Here is an 18,475-nt window from a genome sequence, read left to right on the forward strand (position 1 = left end):
TTTCCAAGAATGTTTTTAATGCTTAGATGACGGACTAGCATTTTACTAACTAAACAGCAGCATTCAGCTAATGCTGCTCTTTTTCTCCAAACTTGTTTTTCAATTGTTGTTCTATTTGAGATAGCTTTTTGTACTCTGTTCAATAAAAATAGATGTCAGTAGAAAAGTACAAAGTGTTTTCTTTCAGTTGCAATAGGTTGTGGCAATACTGGAATTGTGCTAAGGCCCGGATCTGTACATTTTGGGCCCACTGCAACAAAATGAGTAGGGCATCTCCCTAGTGGCCAGCAGTGTCTATTTGTAAAGTTAATAAGTCTTAGTGCTAGTTTTTTTCTTGTTTTTTTTTCTTCAATTTCTAGGGCCGTTAGCCCCCTTGAGGAAGTGATCCCCCAGCACTGCGGGTACGCAGATATGGGCTTGCTAAAGAGCCCTTCTGGCTTATTTCAAGTGCAAGGGATTAAGATATAGGACATTTTAATTTAGCCTTTATGAACTGAGAGAGTCAAAACACATTGTTGCTCTTTGTGCTATAAGTGTTACATAAAAAGGCTTCAAAAAGAAAGTTAGTTGAACTTGAAATTAATAAAAAGTATGAAATATTAAAATGAATTGAAAAAGGAGAAAGCCAGAGAAAATTAGCTGGCAGATATGGAATTTCTAAAACTACGGTGTCTAATATAGTTTAAAACAAGGAAAAAATAACACAACTATTTGAATAGTATTTTTAATTATGGTTTCACTTTCAATAATGTTAAACAATGAAAGTTAGTTGAACAGAAAGAATAATGAGGGTGAATTCCTCGAAAAATGAATACACGGTGCCAGAAATGACAAAAAATATTTCAAAAAATCATTACTGCCCTTTATAAGTCGACCACCGGTCTAAATTACCACCAAAGTACTGTACCGCGAGTGGTCAACTTACACAGGTTTCACTATACGCAAAAAATACCTAATATCGATTTTACGTTGCTCTAAAATTTGTTTTTTTTTTTTTCAAGGAAAGGGGGTAAAAGGTAAGGGGGGCGACGGATAAGAAAATGTTGGAAATCACTGTTTTAAATATTTATACAGTTTGTACTTTTGTGAATTTTATCTTTGCTAAACGAAAATAGATGATTTGGACGGTGTTATACAAAAATGAGTTACCCAACAAAAATTTTCCAAAAAATAATGAGTTATTCACATAGGTTGGCAGATAAACTGATACACTACGGGGATACAAAGACGATTTCAGCCGAATTCTGAATTAATATGCCATCTATGAAGTTCAGCTTAGAACTCAATTTACTCAAAAGCACTGCTTGGTGGGTTGACCCATTTTTGTGTAACACCGTCAATTTGTTATAATTATAACCGATACTTCAAGTTCTTATTATTTAAAGTGCTGATGACAAAAAATAAATAAAATAAAAAACACATGATGATTGAAAATATTAAACTTACCTAAAAAAAATTCTTGTCACCGTTGGATTTAAAACACATTCAATCCCATTGAGCAGTCCATACGGTGTATAACAAATGACTCGTTTTTTTCCTCGGAGACGAAATTGAGGAGATTTCAAAATTGTCTAATTGGTTGAGAAAGTCATGGATCTATATGTTGCAAAGTGCTGGGAAACATAACAAAAAAAAAGAAAAAGAAACGAAGGATGAAAAGGGAAAAAAAAAGTTTTTTAGCAGACGTTTTGCTCCTATACATTCTATTCTTAGGATGGCGCCTTTCTTTTATTTCATTGGAAAAAAGGTTCAACGTAATCTTTTCCCAGACATTCTCAGATGGCCACAAAAAAAGATCCCCACCCCCCAATAAAACTCCTTACCAGAATTCCAGGAAACATCAATCCCGAACAGATACGCGTGGACCCTGAAGGCTTCGCTTCGGACGAAGACCACCCAACAAAGACATTGTTTCGTTTTCTCTACGTAACAAGATACAGTAATAGTTAGGCAAGAACAGAGTAAGGGAAAAGGAGCGGCCGTCCTCCCCCCCCCCCACCCAAAAAAGAGCAGTTCTGGCTGCAGCCCTCGACACAAGAACGGCCGGCCTAGCTAAGAACTTTTAAAAAAAAATAAAATTGAGGAACACGGTACGTACACATTGAATGCACAGAAAACGGCCCGAGCTAAGGACGGCCCATGTGGAATTTTCCACATCTCACACGTGGCCAGTCCGCCCCTGTTTATTGGAAGTATCTATCTAGGATTAATGGTTGCAAAAATAGGAGGTCTAGCAGGTTAAACGGCAACACCCTGTATATAAGAATGGATTTATGTGGGTGGGTGTATGTTCCGTTCACAAATCCTGTTTTAATCAGATCCTTGCCAAATTTGGCACTGAGGTTCTCTGAATGTCAGGGTTTTACAGGGGGTGGGGGAGTGGAGTTTGAAACAATTGAAAGGTGTCTGAATTTAAATTTTGAGTCATAAAATTGCTCTCCTCTACACCTTGATGAAAAAATTTTTCCCTTTATTTAAACCTGATTGTAGAACATGCATCATGTGATGTAATTATTATTTTTTAGATAGAAGCTCAGCACCGAGCAAACACAAGGAGTAACTAAATAATAGAGACGTACCGAGTAGCACTTTGGCCGAGTAGCCGAGTACCGAGCACTTGGCCTTTTATTACTCGGCCGAGTACCGAGTTACCGAGTACTCGGCCGAGTTCCAAGTACCAATTATGTTTTAAGAAGAACCACCGACACACATGTGATGAATTTTGAACTTATTGGAATAGTAGTATAAACCTCCTTGTCCATATAATAGTTTTTAAAACTAAATTCCTGCTGAAATTTAATTACGCATTATATATATGCAATTTTGTTTGTGTCAAAAATTTTACAAAAAAAATAATTTTTTAAATTAAAAATAAATAAATAAAAGGTATGATTAATCAAGTTGGAATTAAAACAAATTACAGTAAAGTCCCTCTAATGCGGACACTAACAGGACAAATTTTTTTTCTGCAATATAGAGGTGTCCGCAGGACAGGGGTTTAATAATGTTATTTGCATTGGAACTGGGGAATTAAAAATTGTCCGCATAAGAGGGGTGTCCGTTAGGAGGGGTTTCACTGTATACCAATCAATTATAGTTCTAATCTGCCAAACATAAATAATTTTTAAAAGCAGATAAAACAAATGTGCAGGAACACTCCAGACACATGTTTCTGCCCCCCCCCCCCCCCCCGTTACAAGGAACGTCTTTTTCAGTGCATAACATGTGAGCTAAAGAATGTAAAAACATTCAACAAAAAAATACGACTTTTGTCGGATGCCTTTAAATCTACGAGCCCCTATTTTGTGCATTGAAAAAGGAATTCCTTGTAATGCCAAAACACGTGTCTGCAGAGTTCTTGCACTGTGCTTTTGAGGTTGTTTTATTTTTTAAGCAAAGGTATTTTTACATTTTTTATAACTAATTTTTGTTGGGAGCAAAAATCCATTTTTAATATAAAAATTCCATATTTTCTATACTTACATTTTTTGTGTAATTTTTAATAAATAAGTTTTATTAACTTTGGGGACATTAAAATAAAGATTTATTCCATTGAAGCATTACAAACTTCATTATTCTCAAAATTTAAATTTGACTAATAAATTTTAATTGTAAATGATTGCAAAATATAATGCTTGCTCTTTTTTTATAAATTTTAGTATCTGTCTTGGACAATATTCAATTTTTTGCAACTACTCGGTATTGGCCGAGTATCTGATCAGAATTTGGCCGAGTACCGAGTACTCGGCAAATTGGCCGAGTACCGAGTAGTTACGGAGTACTCGGTACATCTCTACTAAATAAATAAAAAAATACAAAATTAAAAAAAAAACAAGTAAATAAAATTGAAAATAAAAAAAAAACCGACTGAGTCACAAATGTAGAATCGAGAGGGAAAATTGAATTTTTTTTAAAAAGCCTTATACTATTAAAATAGATCAGAAGTATTTTATAGAAACAAGTAACAGATGAAATTTTTAAATCCTTGTGTTTTCTTTCCTTGTCTGCCAACATTCAATTTGGTTACCAATCATGTGAATAAAGGCTTAGCCGTATTTTCTATAATTATTATAACTGTATTATAAAATTCTATATAACATGGAAGTTCCATGAACACATTTCTATCAGGCACAGAAAAAATTACCTTTATTGTGATATTAAATTAAAATTTTAAATATATTTTCAATGCAAAACTTGCAACAAACCTTTTAGAGTTTTTTAATTAATATCTACGTTGATTAAAGTCATCCGAAGATGTAACCTAGCTAAGAGCACTCTCGATCAACTCTCCTTTCGAACAAAAAAATTTTCTTTTTCAAAATCAGTTTATCCGTTTAGGCACTATAGTGCCACAAACATATGCACAGACACGTCTAACTTATAACCCCCTTCCTTGTGTGTCGGGGGTTAAAAACTAGTTCAATAACTTTTTTCGTGATTTTATTATGAGCCCCTATGTATGATTTGCTGGTTGTCATGTACAAGCTATTATGCTTTAATTTCTAAGTGAGGTCTGAAGCAAAAATTAAACCTGTGGCAAAGACCTTTATGACATTGGGCCCATTTTCCACAGTTGCTTGCAAATAATACAGTTATTGATAGAAAATTGGTATGGGATAGAAATTTTGGAAACCATGACTAAAAGTAATAGTGAAAACAAATGTTTAGTTTTGAGTTATGATTTGTAAATTTACAAATTACGAATGAAAACGTTAGTGCTAAGCATACATCAGGATGTATCATAAGTGAGCTGTCTCAGTCATATCGTAATTTCCGGATTTCATTCTATTTTCAGAGAAACCATCATTGCTGACCACTACTTTCTATTTCTATTTCTATTCAAGAGTCACAACTGACTTCAACTGTATTTATGTCGAGGACTGCATACTAAGTGCCTTGCCTCCATTATTTTATATACCGATAGATGGCAGCACCATCACCGGATCGAACAGTTAGTGAGAATTTTGAACTAGTCCAGGAGCTAATAGCTACCTAGTACTAGCACCCCCAGAGGTATCGTTTCACTTGGAGGACATTGAGACCACGAGCCTATTTAACGTCGCCCAGTCCCCTTTAATGACGACGGTGGGTCTTCGACCAGCGAGGATCGAACCCGAGTCCCTCCGGTCCCGAGTCCAATGCCTTACCGATCAGGCTACCACGGCCCTAGAAGCGAATTAAATATTGCACTCTACGCTTGCTATCAACCCTATCGTTGCCAATACACGTGAGTAAAGATGCGAGTTAAATATTTTGCTCTGTGAATGGCAACATTGAATGGCATTTCATCATTTGTGATGTCACATGACAGAAGCGTAAACAATGATAGCGCAGCGATTTAAGTAATTTTTTAAAAATATTAAACTTAAATAAATTATTTAAAAAGTGGTCAGATCCTATGTTTTTGAGCATGCTCTTTCAAAAAAAAAAAAAAAATACTTTTAAAATTTTGGAAACGACCCCATTGTCACTGACATTTCTCAAGTAAAAATAAACTCCTCTTCAAATAAAGCAGTGGCCACTTTCTCTAGAAAAAAAAACAGACTCAAATACAAATAATTGGGGGGAGGGGAGGCAGGGAGGCGGCTCGAGCCATCTCAAGCCTCATGGAGTCGGCGCTAGTGTTAGAGGCGTAGAAACTGTGAAAAATATTATATAATTAAAAAACTGAGCGTATGTATCTATGTCCGAGTGACTTCTTCCGAACGGCAGTGAACTGACCATCGATCCAGGTATCGATAGATTCGTAATTTTCCCATCCTTATGTTTGGCTATTTAACATAATCCTCCGATAATAATTAGTTGAGATCTCAATTAAGAACTATGTATATTAATTACTAGAAAATTGCTTCTTAATTTGAACGAAGCCATTGCCTATTTGGTGATATTTTGATATTTGGAATTGTAACCGTAACTCCACTGGAGTAACTCTAAACTCCAGCAGATAGCGGTCATTGTTGAATTTTTAACCGACTTCAAAAAGGAGGCGGTTATCAGTTCATACCGTATGTATGTTTTTTTTTTTTTTTTTTGATTGTTTGTCCACTCACAGCGTCTCACCTAGTGAACCGATTTTGATGATTCTTTTTTTAATGGATAGGGGACAGCTCAACTTAGGTCCCATTACTTTGTTTGGCCATAATTGTTCTTTAGAAAAAAGGTTACGGTCAAAAAACAGTAAATTTCATGCAAATTCCCTATTAAATCATTAAATACAAAACCCTTTGTTACAAAAGTTTGGTGTCATACAACAGTAACATTAATAGTAATTGTAATGATAATTTTGAATGAAGGTTTCTCTGAAACAAGCATCAAGTTTCTTCAGTGTCATTGCTCCATAGTGGTGGTAAACCTAACGTGGAAGCGAGGTTTTTGCAGTGATTAGGATCTGCTTAGCCTTCACAATGCTACGAGGTTAAGTTTGCTTCAACTCAAGTAGTATTTTTATCGTTATCATCTATGCCAATAACAGATGATCTAGGTTAAGTAAGGAGATACAGGATTGCATAAAAAGCAACTATGCTGTGAAATGTAAATTAGTTTAAGGAAAACGTAATATTTAAATGACTATAATTAAATTAACACACAAATGAATTCTAGGCAGGAACAAAGATAAATTTTTAGTGTCAATCGCTTCAAGTTTAAGACGTGTTCCCAGTTGTTGTTGTTTTTTTAGTATGGAGCATTTTTATGAAGAGAATAAGGTGAAGTTTCGTTATAGTAACTTCTTAATATTTCTGAAATACATTTACACTAAAAAGAATGAAATAAAAAAATTTTGAAAAAAAAAAAAAAAAATAGAACCGACTTCAAAATTGCTCTAAAAAGTGAAAACTAATTTTATTCTTTAAACACCATAACGTTGCCCTCACGTGTACCACAATTTTTTCTAAATCCAAATTGAAAATATTTAGGTATCGCGTATTAGGTTTTAAATTTATAATTTTCTTCAAAAAATTGACTTTTTCCTATATTTAAAAAAAATGGCAGGTAAATTTTGAGAAATTATCAAACTGAAAAATATAATCAATGCTTGGTAATTAGCGTTAAATAGAAGCTTTTGCTCTCATGCAATATTTAAATCTACCACATAGTGCTCAAAAATATGGATTTTTTCAAGTTTCAGTAAAATTTTTCAGTTTTAAATACGTTTTTTTGAGCAATCACGATTGCTTATTGTTCTCATTTGACTGTTTTGACGTGCTATCATTTTATTTTTCCCACCAGCACCCTCTGCCAGCATCACCGTCGACCGGCTCCTCACGATGCTGCTCCTGTAGCGAAAACCGTCTCCAGATTGCGTTCATGTCCTACACACACACGCATACACACACGCGCATACAAACTCACACACCTACACACACACATTCCTACACACACACATACACACATACGAACGCCTACACACACAGCACTGCATACACAACATGCACACACATGCTTACATACACACACACACGCAAGCACCCACACACATGCGCCTACACAAACACACACGCGCATTCATACACACACAGGCTCGTGATTGCGAAAAACATAATAATTTGAATTTTTGGCATCTTGACTTCAAATAATTTTTTTAAATTAAATATTTTAAAAATTTGGATAAAAAATTTTGAGTTACATGTGGGGCAGTCAGAAAATGTTTTATTAAGGTGAAATAAAACACGTACACTTTCAGACGCAAGTCGGCGCGGGTTGCCGTTGTTCAAATCATATGAAACTTTTTTTGCAATTGTTTAGATATAAAACGGAAAGTATAAGAGGGTGTGCGAATTAAAATATCGAATTTCATTTTTTGGAGAGCACTCAAATACTCACCCCCGGAAGTTCTAAATGTTTGAATGTAAAAATCACAAGTGAATTAAAACTTAATCACGAGATGCAGGAGGCATATCTTTACTAATAATAAAGCTGAAAGTCTCTCTGTCCGGAGGATGTCTGGAGGATGTCTGTGACGCGCATAGCGCCTAGACTGTTGGACCGATTTTCATGAAATTTGGCACAAAGTTAGTTTGTAGCATGGGGGTGTGCACCTCGAAGCGATTTTTTGAAAATTCGATGTGGTTCTTTTTCTATTCCAATTTTAAGAAAAAAACTATGATAAAATACGAAATTATCATAACGTGGAACTGTAACGTGGGTACAAGTCCAATCGGCGAGAAAATTCACCATACATTATTTGTAAATATACAGGCGAACCAAAAGACCTTTTAATTTTTCTATTACGGGCAAAGCCGTGCGGGTTCCACTAGTTGAAAATAAAACGAGGTGGAAAAAGACATAAGGTATCGCAGCAAGGAACCACATCAGTTCAAAATATTAAAAGTTGTTTTTCTGGGGTCACAGACGCTTGTACTTCTAGCAGATAAAAATATTAGGCCGGAAATTGAAAAAAAATTCTGTGAAAAGCCAAGCAGACGTTTGGTTTTGAAGAAGGAAAACTGGGTTTTACTTGCGACAATTGTATTTCAATAATTAAAATTAAAAATGAAGATAGGGATGTAGCCAAAAAGAGGGAAGAGTATGGAACTCCAAAATCTTTTTTTACGTTCCCAGAGATAGCATGGAAGTGAGTTTTTGAAACTTAGGTTTTAAAAGAATTCCAGGGAAATATTCTTGAACCCCATCCTCTGCTCTAACGTCATTAAAAATGCATGAAATACACCGCCAGCTCACTACCAAACGGCACGAACTTGAGGGTCACTGGATCTGGTCGAAACTCTGGATTTAGGTTAATTCCTTTGAAATAAACCATTTTTCACTCTTTTCTTGATATTAAATTGCAGGATTGCCCAACTGAATGCATTCACAGTATAGAGTAAATTTCACTGCCCCTACGTTGTACTAACAAGAGACGTGACAGATGTTAAGAGAGCAAATATTGTGCCAAAGTTTCAAATTCCAAAGAAAACTCTATTGCAGTTCCGGAGCCAAACAAGCAAATTTATACCCTCCTTGGTGCCGAACTAGATCCTTTGTATTGAAACTATTGTAACGGATTCGGTGCGACTTCCACTTTCTTGAAATGAAAACACAGTTCTTGATAAAAACACAGGAAATTTATTTACACTATGTACAGGAAAGATCGTCAACAACTGCTAAATTATTCATCAGCAATTAAGCAATTATCACACAACACCGTAAACTCAACGTTTACACACGTATTTACTTCCAAATACGAAAACAACACAGCGAAATGCCTCGCTATCAACAGAGCAAAAATCTTCTGTTCGAAATATCAATCGAAACTAACTGTTTATCCATCGCTAACGGCTTAAATACACCGAAAAGAAATTTCTCAAATATTCCACACGCTTCTGTAAAGTAGTAGACCGTTATCAATGAAAAGAAAGAAAATAGGGGTCGTATACTTTAGCCGAATGAAAAAGGGGTTGTATATTCATTACGGGAAACTATTTACAGGTTACGTTCCTACAATAATTACTATTTACAGGATTTGTAACACTATTTTACCTGGGCTCATATCTAGTACGAATTGACCTAAATCCAGAAGTTTATCCGGATTCTTGACCCTCAAGTTTTTGCCATCTGAACCACACTGATTTGCAGGACTCCAAAAAATTGCAATGAAGTTTTCATTGGAATTTGAAACTTTGGGACAATATGTACCCTTCCAAGACATTCGGAGTCTTTTGCCAGTACAAAGGAGGAGAGGGGATTTATTCTGTGTTGCGAATGCATTTCATTTGCTCATATGCCAGAAAAGGGTAAAATACGTTTAATTTCAAAGGAAATAAACATTGCTTTTCTGGACTCAAATGACAACTTTGGACCCCCGTTGCAGCCGAACTAGGGCCTATGCAGTCAAACCGCTCCACCGGGGTTCATATCTAGTGGGAAGTAACCTAAATCCAGAATTTCGTCCAGATCTGTGGCCCTCAAGTTCGTTCCGTTTGGTCGTCAGTCATTTCCAGCCGAGGACTGCAGTTTCGAAGAGTGCCAAACATACTGGTAGCTACACGAAATACACCGCCAGCTCACTCAATTCCAGCCGAGGACTGCAGTTTTGTACTTATTAGCACTCATCAGCCCGGCATAGGACTAACTGAGCTGGAGGTGGAAAACCTCCTTTGCCTTAGCCCTGGCTATAGGGCGGTAACTTACTGAATATACTGGTAGCTAATAAAGAATTAGCACAGACCAGAGACCGAAGACATGGTTCGGTTTAACTCGGTTACTGAATGCTTCGGTCTGTGCTAATTCTATATTAGCTACCAGTTTGTTTGGCACTCTTGGCTTCCTTAAGAGGTTTTCCATCTCCAGCTCAGTTACTTTCCTATGCCGTGCTGATGAGTGCTAATAAGCACGAAACTGCAGTCCTCGGCTGGAAATGACTAAGCTGACGATGTATTTCTGCTTTAGCCCTGGTTAATGGGCGGTATTTTACTGAATATGTCATTAAAGATGACCCACACTTGAGGATTAAGGACTGCAATTTCGAAAAACTTCCAGGAAAGTGCTCCCATTGTAACCCCTAAGAAACGCCTTCCCATCCCCAGCATTCAAGATCGAATGAATTTCGTTTTTGGGACTTCAATTCAAAAAAAAAAAGATTTCCGGAGGTCCCCGAACCTGTCCTCTTCCTAATACCAAAGAAGACCTTCTAACGAGGAAAATCTTCCAACCCCCCTTCCCCTATACCATTATTAGAGCTCACTTCCTTGCGCTAATGGAATTTCAATTTCGAAAATTTGCCAACGGTGGACTCCGAACCTCTCCTCGAATTAAAATTACCATTTATACCATTATATATATAAATTTTCCTGCTTCTAACATTTTTATTTTTATTCCTATACATTCGTTAGGTGTATATCTGGGAACATATAATTTTTACATGTACTCACAGTACCGGACAGTAATAATTTATTCCAATTTTGCTGTAGGTGTGTGCAGTGGCGGATCCAGCCGATTGTTTTGGGAGGGGCCATCCGAAATTTTTGAACAAACTCCCCAGGACCGAATTTAGTTCCATGCCGCCCCTAGGCAAATTTGAAATCTGTCGTCCCCCCCCCCCCCCCCAAAAAAAAGAATCTCTAAAAAATATCCTTGACTCAAAAAAAAACGTAAAAAAGTGTTCCCTAGGTTCAAACTGTCACAGTTATGAAGAAATGATGGCGTTTCACATTCTGAGGCGCCCCGATGAAATGATCACAGTGATCTCCAGAAAATTTTTTTATTCGGCAAATTTTGCTGACGATTCAGCAAACACCATGATTGAAAAACATATGACTTTCATAAGATGTGTGAAAGTAATCATTATTAAATTACAAGAAAAACTTGTCTCTTCTGTGGAAAATGAAAGAATGCTAATATTTTACTTTCAAGAATAACAATTAATTCAAAAAATGTGCATTATAACAGCAAATTTGCCGCCGCTAAAAAGTTTGCCGTCCTAGGCAGCTGCCTACTCTGCCTATTGGGAGATTGGGCCCTGATAACTCCCCGGAAATTTTATTAAAGTGAAGTTTTAAAAACTCAATTTTCGGGGTATCGAGACATTAAGTGAAGAGGAGAATTTAGGAATCTCCCTCAAAAATGTTTCAAAATTTAAATTTCCGAGTAGTTTTTGAAAATTAGGAACCTAAAAACGCATTTTGTGTATTTTTGATGATGTACGGAGAAAAGTCAGGTTTCGGGCGCTGGTCCCACTTTTTGAAAATAATGCTTAGAAACCAAAATATTTTGTCATTATACATTGAGAAGTTAGAAGAGGAGGGGTGCTCTTCTAACTCTTCAGCTGTCCAGCCTAAAAATGCACCTTTAGGTAATGTTTCTTACATTAAAGGAAGTGTGAAGGTGCTTAGAATCCTTCATTCCTTCCTGGAAATATTTTGCCTTTGAGGCTCTAAAAATTCGATTTTTAACTTTATTTATACATATTTTAGAAAGGGATGGAAGATTCGTGAGCTCCTCCAAAAAACCTCCTTTTAAAGCTATCATCACGATATACACTACGGAGGGAGGGGGTCCTGTCAAAAATCGTTTGTAATTGAATTCCCAAAAAATTTCATTAAGTTGCTTTTTAGCAAGTTAAGTGATAAGGGCTGGATAAACTAGTTTCCGTTAGTATTTTTTCCAAATAAAAGACTTAAAATCTAATTTTTTGCTACATATCAAGGCATTTGTGAAAGGGCATGGGAAACGGGGGTTCTCTCCTGTAGTTTCGAAATTAAAGCCATAAAAACGCAAATTTAGGCTCTCTTTGGGCTTGTGAACAATAGGTATACTCTGAGAACCGCAGCATTTAGAGCTCATCCAAGTGTCTGTAGTTGGAATCAAGAAATGATGTAAAAGATGGAGAAAAATTTTGGAAATATAAGTTTTGTTTCGAGGATAGGGATATAAGTTATCTCCCAATTTAGGTCTATACTTCTTTTTCAGTAAAATACATGTGTTAAATTTTGTTATCTTCTCATAATATTTTTTTCTTTTTTTTTCCTTAAAAAAATTTCTACAATCACAAGGCTTTGGGAGGGGCCAAGGCCCCCATGGCCCCCCTCTAGATCCGCCCCTGGGTGTGTGGCGTAACATAACCTATTAATAACGCTTTTGCGTCAAAAAAAAAAAAAAAACAAGATTTTTGGGGATACATCGATTATTGAGAAATTGGCGTGGTCGCCAACTTCTTTGTGTGAATAAATTAATTTTGGATACCATATTCCCTTGTGATAACCTTATTCAAATATATATTTTTCTACTCTTTGTTTGCGTATGCAAAGGAAAAACATTTCTTGCACTGGCATTAGTACCAAAAAATTGACGCAGGGGATAAAGATCGCCAATTTTCCAATTATCGAAATCATCCCAAATGAAATGATACCGCAAAACTCAGTTTATATGTAAAACTTCTTCAGAAAAAAAAAAAAAAAAACTTCTTATAAAAAGTCGACTATTATCTATCAAGTTACCTTGATCTTTGGCGTTAGTGGTATAAAATTTCAAACGGTCAAATGAACCAATCCTGCTTGCTGCAAAAATGTCCGTTTGAAAACACTGGACGTTGCAATAATAGTACAATTTAAACGAGCTGATGTGTGCATCACATGACTTCCTTTTACACCAACTTAATGTTATTTCCATATTATTGGCAATTTTAATGTGATTCAATAGTTAACGCTCTAAATGTTACCAACAGTGGCCAAATTGCAACCAGATTTAAAAAATAAATAAATATATTTTTTAAAAAATCGCCATATTTGGCGCCCAGTTGGCGACAGAACTTGGCGACCAAAAGACTGGCGATATATCGCCAAGTGTCCGCCAAATTATTACACCACTTTAGTTTGCATCGAAATTAACAATGATTAACAATTAACCAAAAAGGGGCCAAAGACCCCTTTAGAAACACCCGATTGCTACCAAAAGGGGAGTGGCACAACTAGACCTTACTAGGAGTCTACGTTCCAAATTTGAACTTTCTAGGACACACCGTTCTTGGGTTATGCGACATATCTACGCACATTCGCGCATCCGCACATACGCATATACATACATACATAACGACATCACGAGAAAACTCGTTGCAATCAACTCGGGGATTGTCAAAATTGATATTTCGTGAGTCTATACGTTCTTAGGCACTTATCCACGTGTGATCGGTTGAAAAAAAAAAAAAACTCAACATTCATTCAGGGGTGGGCAAAATGGAAATTAAGGCCGATTTTTGAGTGAAATTTTTTTCGCGAATACAATACTTCCTTTTTACTTTCTTCTATATCTAATATATAGAAGAAAGTATTGGATTCGTGCAAATTTTCGAATTTCGAATTTTGACGGATTCGAACGTTTTGAGATGTGCTGAGTCCATTTCGACCATTTTTGGAAAATGTCTGTCTGTCTGTATGTGTGTGTGTATGTGTGTGTGTATGTGTGTCACGTCTGTGTGTGACCAGTTTTTTGTGGCCGCTCTACAACAAAAACTACCGCATGAAATCGAACGAAATTTGGTACACATATGTGCCCCTATGTGAACTTGTGCCCATTAGTTTTTGGCGCGAATTCCTCCAAGGGGGGTGGAGCAATGGGACGTTTTTCGAGTTACGCGTGCTTGCTATTACTCAGGAAGTAACTGGCGGAATCAAACAAAATTTGGTCCATATGTTGGTATTAACAGGAACAGGTGCTGATTCAATTTTGGTGTCAATAACTCAAACGGGGGTTGAGCTATAGAACGTTTTTTGTCGTCAATTGTGACTGCTGTATCTCAAGAAACAATGAACGGAATGAAAGAAAAATTTATCGGCAAGTAGCCCTTAGTGGGTATAAGAACTGATTTTATTTTTGTGTCAACAGCTAAAAAGGGGGTAGCGGCATCACCCGTTCTTTTTTTCCATTTTGAGTGCCCTATCTCAAGAAGTAATGCTACGTTCTGGTTGAAATTTGGAATATATGTGAATCCATATGTAAACAGGCTTTGGTTCTATTTTGACGCCGATCGCTCCAAGAGGTGTTGATTTTTTTTTTTGCGAATAAAAATATTTTTATTAATGCAACAATAAGAAAGATAAATCGTAATAGATTGTCGTCTGCGTATTTCTCGTGATTTTAATTTTATGGAAATGATAGGAAATATTATCCCAATGATTTAAAATTTTTAACTGTTGCCATCTTATGTTTGTTAACAAATAAAATATTTGTAATTCATTCAAGCAAGGCTTTTAAAATAACTTTCAATTTTCGCTCTTTGCTTTGCTTTTGCAATAATTCAGACATTGGGATAGTCGTCAAGTTTTTGCATGTGTCATTTTGTTTTTGTTGGGAATATTGCTTCCTCGTCAAGCATGGGGAGGGATCAGAAAAAAAAAAAAAGAAAAATATAGAAGAAAGTTTCGTGATGGCCACAACATACTAGTTTACGTATGTAAAGGAAAAACAATTGTCGCGCTGGCATTGCTGCCAAACATTTGACTCCAATGTATAAAGATCCCCAATTTCCCAGGAAAATCAAAAGATTATTCAGTGAAAAAGTACTGCACAGCTCAGTTAATACGTAAAACCTCTGTACAGTCGACTCCCGCTACAACGCGATCCGACTTACGCGAAATGGCTATAACGCGATTTTTTCACTAGTAAAGAATTTTAGGCCTAACGCGAATTCCTCACCCGCAACGCGAAAATTTTCGGTGGGGAATCGTGGTGTGTAAGTATTGTCTTTGTAATTGCCTACAATATTTTTTTCGTGAAAAAAGACCTTCATCCCTTTCGCATCACTGAACAGTGAAGCAACTGTTTAAAAATATATTAGTTTAACGGTTTGATTACGCAGCATAAATCATTATCATCTTCACTTTTTTAAAATACAAATTTCATTACTGGATCTACTGTACAGTACAACTATAGTGCATTAGCTTTTCTTACTGCACACCGTACGCACCGTATATTGTTTAATTGTCTTTCTTTTCTATTCATCATTGATTTTGTGCGTTGTAGCACTATTTAACGTTGAATAAAACGTTTTTTTTTTATATAAGCAAACATTCACTTCTTTATGTAAGAAACAGTAATGTTTAGTTACGAAATGGTTTTCAATAATTGAGGAGGTGTTTCCAAGTGTCTAAAATAATTGGATACGTTTATAAAAGTTTTTACACATACCCTTTTCCACAACGCGAAATTTCGACTTACGCGAAGTATCTTGGAACGCTTCCCTCGCTTAAGTCGAGACTCGACTGTATAAACAAATTTCATTTCTTAGCAATCAAGCTAGAAATGGCAACACATAAAATTATCCAGCAATTTCTTCATGCTAATTCGCTTGCAAAAGCAAATAAAATGAATTTCAGCTTCTTATAATTGCTCCTAGCTTTTTTTCTAGTCACTTTAGTGGGTTCGCGTTTTCGAATGGTAACCGCGCGATAAGGGGGTTTCCATTTTTTTAAAGACAATTTTGTTGATTTTTTTTGAAAATTTTAGCATAGTTATAGGACGCTAATACCAACTCAAATATAAAATTTCATTTAATTACTCCTAGTGTATGAATTTTCATCAAAATTCTGAAATACTAGCTAAATATAATACGTAAAACAATAAAAATGGGAATGTTGGAAGTACTTTTTCAAAACGTTTTCGGTGAAATGTGTCCATATTTCATTAAAATATCGCAAATATATTCTACAAAACTAACCAAAAAGAAAAATCGTTCCCAACAAACTGTTAACAAATCTCTTAAGTACTTAGCATAAAATGGTCAGAAAATTTAAATAATAATTCATTATGCTGGAATAGTTTGAATTTTGTAATTATATCGAAAATTGGATTTTGAGAAAATCAACATTTTCTGTTTTCTTGTTGCGAATTTCATTAGTGAATAAACAATTTAATTTTTAATACAAATTCACCACAAATAAGGTCTTATGATTCATTTGAAATTGTATTAGTATTAAAAATTAAAACATTATATGCATTTTTTTACACATGCATTTCATATGCATTTTTTATATGCATTTTTATATAAATTTTTTAGCAAACAAAGGGGCTTGGCTCCCACAAAAAGTGTCATAACTTCGCCAGTTTTCTGCCGATTCAATTTTTTTCTTTTAACGGTTCAGCTAAAGGTCTAGTTTTTAGAAATATAATAAATGAAACACCGTTTGTTTGACCAATTTTTACTTATCTGAAACCCCCTTATCGCCTTACGCGTTTCAAAGTATTTTTTAACGATCTTTCCAATCATACCAAGCTCGAGGCACAAATATGCATTTTTTGTATAGAAAGAGTGGTTAAAAAAATCGATTAAAACCTCATGTGTCACGCTTACAACAATGAATTTCAACAATGAAAATGAGTCAAAATTAAAATTTTTGAGTTTCGCTAACTAAAAACCGTTTATAACTTCTATTCTAGTGGATTTAGGTTATCAGACCTTGGGCACCCTGACAATTTCTTTGTTTGAAGTATTTATTACAGACCTTTGCAACCGTACCAAATTGGAAAAAAACATCCATTCGGCAAAAGCCGCTAAACAAAAAAAGAATGAAGAAAATCAGTTCCCAAACAGAGGAATAAATGGTATCGAAAGAAAATGGCTTGCCTATTAATATATAAAGATTAAAAAGTCAAAATAGCGTATATAATCACCAGAAGGATAAAAATACACCACATTAGATACCTGTAGCGGAAAAGTACCAAAGTAGTCTTAATGATGACGCGGGTTTTTTAAATCGAGCTTCTCACTTTATTTAATGGTTTCTTTTCTTACATGGCGGATTATTTTGCTCTTTAACTGCTTATTTCTACATAGTATAAAATGACAGTATCAGGACTTAAAGTCCCCAAAAAGCATCTGTGTGTTTGAACTCGCAAAACTCAAGAACTACCTGGCCAATTGTGCTGAAAATTTCACAGTTTGTTCCTTTAAGTCCTGAAAAGGTTTGCAGACCAGTTTGAATAAAATTCGATGAATAGTTCTTTTTTTGTTCCAATTTACGCCCAATTTCACATAAATGCTCAAATATGAGGGTGTAAAATTACTTGCACACATTAATATTACATATCGTTAGAAAGGGTAGAATTTTCCACGTTCTACGCAATTTGTTTCAATACTCTAACTTTATTACGGCGGGAGTTATTTGAGTTTTTTGCTCGAATTTTTTTAGGCTTAGCTGAAATTTAGCACTATTTTTTCCATTAAATGAATCAATAAAAAGTGAAGGAATCGTCCCACAGCTTTCTTTTTGACGCCCTTGGAAAAAGCGACCTTTTTTACTCCAGATCTAACTCGACCAATGGTCGAAAAAAAAAGCTTTTATCTCGAAAGGAAATAAAGTTACAAGCCTTTTAAAATCAAGTTTAAGAAATTTCGATTCCATTCAAATTATGAACTATTTTCTTTCGCATTTTAATTCCTTAAACTTATTTTATTTTGTGTTTCCTTGGTTACGTATTTTAAATCCATCTTTCTGGATTTCATTTCTTAAAAGTATTTTTATATCTGTCGTCATTGTTTGGAAGGGAAATCATGAAGTTTTTTTTATTTATTTTTTACGCCTGGTTGTTGAATATACGTCACTTGACACAATTTTTACTTTCAAGGTAGACCGGGCAAAGCCGGGCATTGCAGCTAGTTTTAACTATTTGGTGAATTATTTTTCATTTTAATGGAACTCTTAGCTTTGTTTAATATTTTGTTTAAAAGTTCCTTAAAAAGACAAAAGAACACTTGGTTTCTCCAAACAAGTAATGGTGGCAATGATTAGAATGCAAATAATCGCCAACAGAAAAAAAAAAAAAAAAAAAAAAAACCGCCACATCACGCTCAGAAACGGGAAAGTATCGAAGTAGTTCTAAAAAACAGATTCTTACTTGTAGCGTGAAAATTTCAACTTTCAAATATTATGAACTTGGAGTTAATTATATAGCTACTGTATAACTTCGTGTTTGAAATCTTTAAACACCACGAAAGCCGTAACACAAGCGAAAATGTATCTGCCTTGACATTTCACCGCGTTTAATG

This window comes from Uloborus diversus, chromosome 5 (genome assembly GCF_026930045.1).
Source record: "Uloborus diversus isolate 005 chromosome 5, Udiv.v.3.1, whole genome shotgun sequence".
NCBI lineage: Eukaryota > Metazoa > Arthropoda > Arachnida > Araneae > Uloboridae > Uloborus > Uloborus diversus.